The sequence below is a fragment of the Sciurus vulgaris genome (assembly GCF_902686455.1).
Source record: "Sciurus vulgaris genome assembly, chromosome: 5".
In the NCBI taxonomy this organism is placed as follows: Eukaryota; Metazoa; Chordata; class Mammalia; order Rodentia; family Sciuridae; genus Sciurus; species Sciurus vulgaris.
Window position 1 is genome coordinate 111473236 of NC_136465.1, and position 7327 is coordinate 111480562.

The window sequence follows — 7327 nt, forward strand, 5'->3', positions numbered from 1 at the left end:
CAGTTAGATGTGTATCCGCGATGTCAATGCGCAGGTGAGCATGATGATTGATAGCGTAGGTAGCATTGACTACAGCCCTCAAGAAAAGGAGTCTGTTTAGGGAGAAGAAATGACTAAAACGAAGTGTTTGAAAGAGCACTGTTTCCAGAGAGTAAGATTGCTCTAACAGAAGGCCTACTCCTGAAATTCATTCGTTCAAGAAATATCTACTTAGCACCTAAGTGCCAGGCACTGGGGATACAGAAGAGAACAAGAAAAATAATCCTGCTCTCTTGCAGTGAACATTCTAGAACAATGTGGGATTGTGGGTGCAATGCAAACATAATATTAATAGCAATAAAAACACATGAGCAAATACTCCATCCCTCAAAAGGGGGCACAAAGATGATATTATAAACACCCTATTAAAAAAAACTAGCTAGAGGGCTGAGATATAGCTCAATGGCAAGGCATTTGCCTTGCATTTGCAAAGCCCTGGGTTCAATCCCCAGTTCCAAAAAAGAAAAGACAAAAACAAAACAAACAACAACAAAAAAAACTAACTGGAGACAGTTTTGGGAATCAAAATCTGTAACCAAAGGTGGAAATAACAAAAAGAATACTAAAACTACTATAGTAGACAATGTGAAGAGACAAAGAAATAGATAGGGATACAACAAAGACTTTCTTCTAACTAGAGGAAAAATTCTGCTAAGGCCAAGACAGAAAAAAAAAAAAAAAAACTATTTAGAATTATTCCCAAATGTGGGATGAGAGGGGTGAGCAGATATTACTAAACGATCAAGATAATGGCAAATTTCTTTTAGTACCCACGGTTAAACTCAGGGGTGCTTAACCACTAAGCCACATCCCCAGCCCATTTTTTATTCTAAGACAGGGTCTCAGTTGTTTAGGGCCTTGCTAAATTGCTGAGGCTGGCTTTGAACTCATGGAAATTATAGGTGTGGGCCACTGTGCCCCACAAATTTCTTTAAAAAAAAATAAATAAATAAATTCTTTCAAATTCTTTTATGTCTAACAAAGTGGATGGCTATAATTTACTAAATACTTCCCAAGCTATTGAGAAGGTTGAAATGAACACATATTGTAAATAAGTATTAGGAAAGAGGAATTCTTGAAGGAAAAAGAATGTTTGAGAACTTGGAATTTTGGGGTTAATCATAGAGAAAAAGAACAGAAAAAGAGGAGCTAACATTGTGTGAACTTGTGCTACATTAGCAGTTGAGTTTTTTTTAAAAAATGGTGGGGTGCAGTGGCACACGTCTCAAAATTAAATTCAGTCAAAACAGAACTTTCACAAGCTCTTACCACATCAACCTAAATAAAGCCTGTAGGTTCAGTCAGTATTGTTTTCCTTCCAGTTATTGTGACTTAACTCACCGTGCACCTATAGGAGCACTCCATTTTATCTACTAAAGGACATCTCCACCTCTCAAGGGACTCCACAGGTCTCTTTCATCTATTGGATCATTCCCATCAGCATATGTAAATACTGCAATTTCTCCCATTTTAAAAATGGCAAAAATCTTGCTCTTAACTCATTCTCCAGCTACTGCCCCATTTCTCTATTCCTCTTTATAGAAAACTCACAGCTGTCACAACATGCTGTCTCCAACTTTTCATTCTTTCTCGAACCCTCCCCAGTTAGGATTTTCCCAACATCAAATTGATAGTCTAGTTATCTATGCCCTTCACTTTGTAGATTTCTTCACCTCAGTTTCTGGACTTCATCTCATTAGACAATTTTGTAAAGTCTGACACAACTGGTCATTCTGTCCTCCTTAAAACACTTCTAGATCTCCATACTGTTAATAGTTTTCCTCCTGCTTCAATTACCCATTCTGTCTTTTCTTTTTGTTCAATATCTGAGCACTGGACATTTCTCTTTTCTACAGACACTTCCTCAATTATCTCACTCCATTCATAAACTGATGATTCTCAAACATGTATCTCCAGCCTGGACCCCTTCTTTGAATTTCAGTCTATATCCATCTGTACAGCAGACATCTCTGGACGTCTAACTGGCATTCCAAATTTAATGTTAAAGCCAACCTCCTGCTCCTGTTATCATCCCCATCTCAGTATATAATTCCATCCTTCTAGTTGGTCAAGCCAAACTCTGGGAGTCTTCCTTGACTTCTTTTCCATTTAATACAAATCCCATTGGCTTGTCAATATATATTACCAGTTCTTGTTACCTTCAGCATTTGCAACCCATGTAAGCCACCCTCATCTCTTACTAAATTGTGGTGAAAGCCTCTTTGCCCTTGACCTGAGTAACTGGGATTACAGACGCACCAACATACCCAACTACCACACATCTTAGAAGGGGATTCAACTTTCTACAGAATGTTGAATGGTAGCAATCAATCTTTTTCCCTGTCAAAAGTTTACAGGAGATAAGGATATGATATAGTATTGATCATAAAACTAAGTGTGGTCCAAAGTATCAATTCATTTAACAAGTCCTATAATTGTGATTCCAGCTATATTCAAACTTTAAATTGATTTACACCTCATCTATTCCCAAGGAAAACAAAGCAGACTAGAATTCCTATCAGCAAGTTCCACAACAATTCCAATAATAGTAAATAAAAATCAGGGGTTTAGGGGTGTAGCTCTGTGGTAGAGCACTTTCCTAGCGAGAACAAATTCCTGGATTTAATTTCCAGCATCACACACATACACGCTCGCACTCACTAAGAGCTTGCCTAGCAAACAAAAATGTTATCACATCTTAGAAAAATCAACTTAAAAATGCAAATTACCTTTTTAAGTATCATTGTTTACCTTTTTCCTTTTATAGTTTTTAAACTACAGCTACTGCTAACCTGCAAGTTTGGAGTACTTTTGCGTAAAAGCTCTTTCCATAATTATGTAACTTACAAGATCTACCTTGTGTATGTTTTTTATTTTGTTTTGTAGTGCTGGGGATCAAACCCAGGGCTCCACACATGCAAAGCAAATGCTTCCACTAAAGTAGATCCCAGCCCCTGTGTGTGTGGTTCTATTATGTCCCAGGACAAGGATGAGTATTCACTGTCAGTTTTTCCAGACACCATCAACTACGTTAATTTTTTGTTTTTTCAAAAACTTTTCTGTCTCTCCTAACAATTCAGGTTTTTCAAAGATACAAGCTATAATTATGTTCGGGCATGATGGCTCAGGAGGCTGAGGCAGGAGGATCATGAGTTCAAAGCTAGCCTCACAATTTAGCAAGGCCCTAAGTCACTCAGTGAGACCGTCTCTAAATAAAATACCAAAAAGGGCTGGGGATGTGACTCAGTGGCTAAGTGCCCCTGGATTCACTCCCCTGTACAAAAAAAAATGTAATCATGAATCCTGTTGATAGTGCTTGCCAAGCAAGTTAATATTGCTATCATCTGTTAGTTATAATTTTTTGTTTAGAAGTTACTCTTCCAAGTATTCATTCAACAATACAGAATGAGGTTTTTTCCCCCCCGACTACAACATACTTTATTCTACCAAGTTCACTGTAATGACCAAAGCTTTAGGTCTTTCCAACAGACTCCAATCCCCATGGGATCTTATGCAGTAGAAACATAATGCCATCAAAACTGAAATAAAATGGTAATGATATCAATAAAATGACACTTAAAGACTAAGGACTAATTTGCCGACATGGTACATATAAACAACAATCAGATGAATGTTTTATCATTAACATTTATTGATGGGATGGATAAATACAGATTGAGAAACATACTTGACAGCAAGATATCAAACTGATAGCCAGACTATAAAATGTATACAACATCCTTCTTTATTTTTTTTAAATTTTTTGAATTTTTTACAAAGAGCCCTTATGATAATGCTCACTTACATCCTATCATTCACATAACAGCAGTAGAGATCCCAAGGGTAGCATCCAAAACTGAGGTGCCCTAAGGAGGACAGAGGCAACAGCAGAATAATATGCTGAAAAAGGACTCTTTAAGAGCAATACAAAGAAAGAGACAAAATTCTCACCACAAAATTGTACCTGAGAGGCATAAATTGGTAAAGTGTTTTTTGTTTTCTTTTTCCTTTTGCTCTTTGGTCTGATAAGAAAATGGACAGTTTAAGTGTGTGAAGTAGGGTGGGAAAAGGTCAACTTCAAGCTCAAAAACAGGTTAACCCTAAGTTATGCTGCTGCATTCTTTGGGTGCTTAAGCCATACAGCATTTCTACTTTGTAACCAATTCCATTATAATCAACAACTAATCAGGTCCTCAGCTTCCCCTGAAGAGTTCCTGATTACCTGATGGAGATAATACTCACTCTGGCTTCAATTAGCATGCTGTCAAGCATCCCTCTCCATACTTAACATGGCAACACAAAACCCAAGTCTATTTCCATTCAACCACAAATACACACTCAAGGGAAAGTAGACATTGCTTTTTAGTAAACATTCTTTTTCTTTCCCTCCCCTTTCCAACACCACGTTCATACTAAAAACTTCAGAAACATTAAAATGGAGAGCTCTCCCACTTAAAAGATAATTATGATTCCAGACTATCAGGTAAGATTACAGTACCGTGCTTGTTTTCAAACTCACATCCAGAGAGGTATAAAAAATAAAACTTGACAGTGTGGTGCAAAAAGAACATTTCCTAATCCATCAGGAGCCAAAATTCAGTTAAAAGTTGGATGATAACAAGCTAAGAACATGAAACATTTGGGGAGGTATCAGTCACTGAAAGCACAGTGGGATGACAGAAGGCTATTTCTCACCATTCAGATGGGTTGCATAGACTGCTTAAATTCTCCCAAGCCCAAGAGAACAAAATTTGTACTCCAACTTCAAGATGTTCTAGCTTCTCTCTCTTCCTAGTACTAGCATCAAAATAACTCATCAAATTTTTTTAATTAATCAGTTCCCCAAATAAAGGAAAGCAGGTGTTTAAAATCCAATCATACCAGGATAGTTAGGGACCCTCAAATTGCATTGTTGAAAGGCAAGTTATGAGGGGTTTACACTTTCAGTATGAGGAATTAGGTTTCAGAGGCTTAAGAAAACCTGGCAGTGATGTTACCATGATTTTATTTCTATATCTGAATCCATTGCTGTTTGCAACTGGATATGTTAAGTTGTCCTATAAACCCTGAAGTCAATAATAAAGACCTATATAGGATACACTAAATCAAAACACTAAATTGATTTAAAAGAAGAAAAAGGAAGCTAAGAGTCTCAATTATGGAAATACACTGATTCATGAGTGAAGACTAGACTAACACCTATTTTCTAAACCCAAAAAGCAAAACTGACATTTCTGAAGACCATGTTGGCTTTAGATAAATGCTTCACTAGAATTTAGCCAATAGCAACACAGGTATCTGATTAAAAGCCCTAAGGACAATCCACAGGTATTTTGTTTATGCCAACATGAGAGTCAAGCAAAGTTTTGGGAATGACATTTACAGAACTTGAGGCTCTAGGCCTGCTGAACACCATAACCTATCCTTGACAGTCCAGGTTAAAAGAAACAAAGTCATGTTTACTAGACTAACTTTGGATATACAAACCCCATTTCTCACCCTTTGAAGGTGTGAGAGTAGAGAAGACACACAGTTTAGAAATCACACAACCCTTAGAAACCTTAAGTTTTTAGAATTTGCACAATATGCATGTTAGCTGACAGGCACATCTGCTAACTCAAAGATAATGCCTCAGCTTCATGTCGATTCCATACGAAGGTACACAACATATGCATAGATCTAGAAACACACACTAGGTATCTTAAGACAGTACCAGGAGGCATTCATATAGAAAGGTCTCTAACCTGACTTATATCAGCAAAGATCTAGTGCAAAGGTCAGACTCCACAGCATAAAGCAACTCTTTAGGCAGTTCACTCCTGACAAGTTCTAAGGAACTTAACTACAGTACTGCCATAGAGAACTGTTATGACATCAAGTGGGTATGTGCCTATGGTGAGGGACTGTATGCAATTAGAAAATATGGGACACTAATTAAGAGTATTAAAAGCTGTAGAGACACTTTCACAATCAAATCAGTGATCATCAATTCCACAAAGATACAGATACAAACTAAAAGGCATATTCCCTTTTGAAGAGGTCTGGATGGAAGCAGACTCCACCAAACAAAATCTAAACAAACACAAAATCTAAATTTAGTAAATACAACCACACATCTAGCAATTATCTGGCACAACACAAAATATTAAGAGGAAATGGTCATCTAGAAAAGTTAAGAGACATTCCAAGAAATATTACTGTTTTACGGGTCAGCAAAGAGCTCCTTATTTTACACAGCATAGGCAGGCACTCTAGATAATCCAAATACGCATTGATGCAGGACTCTAATTCAACTGACCTTCAGTTCAAGTTTATGCTTTCCTACAAATTCCTTCCTACAGCAGGCCAGTACACCATCAAATACTAACTGCCTCAGTTTCTCCCCAATCCATTCATGGCATGCAGCAGCATATGTATAACTCCTGTCTCCCTAGGACTTTCGATGAAAAGAATTAGACTTCTCCCCCAAATACTATTTGGCATGATGGAAGCTGCATTAAAAAATAGACAAATTCAAATTGCACCATCTTTTCCATAGCAAAAAATGCTATAAAGACCAAATGACATACCAAACACTCTGAGTTAGGTGGCATTTTCAGTTAGACAGCTTGGCTTAGAATTCTTTCTAGCCATGACTTCTTAAAAAAGATTTCCTTCCACATCAAAATGTTCAGTCCTAATATATGGGATAATCAAGCACCCATTACAGTAATCCTGATTTTTTTTTTTTTAAAGAACTCTTAGAAATCTCAAGAACCTCCGTCTAGAATCTAAAGATGCACAATCTATACATAACAGTATCTGCTGGCGAGTATTGCTGACTCTCTCATGGCACCAGTACTATTAAATTCACAAGCTCCAATCTCTGAAGTCATATAGGCTGCAAACACATAAGGATGCAGCTGTTTCCCTTCAGACATACAGATAAAAAGCAAGTCTTACATTCATAATGTAATTTAAAATACAATGTCCTAAGAATTTCAAATCACAATTTCATTGTTTTTAGTATCCTTTAGCTCCAAGACTTCTATGAAAACTATTGTCACATAAGTCCGGGCTTTCATAAGCAGGATATATATAGCACATTCCCTTCCCTTCAAAGACCCTGAGAACACTCTCATCTGAACACTTTCCCAAAGCCCAACTTGAAAAACAGATATACACAAATCTGTAGGACATAAACTGGCCTTGCTCTCTAACCCTTCTTCCTCAACCCCTCTGTTCTGCCTTAAAAAGAACGAAGCTGTAAAAAAGGAAGTTTTAAAATGGAGTTGAGAATCAGGTCATT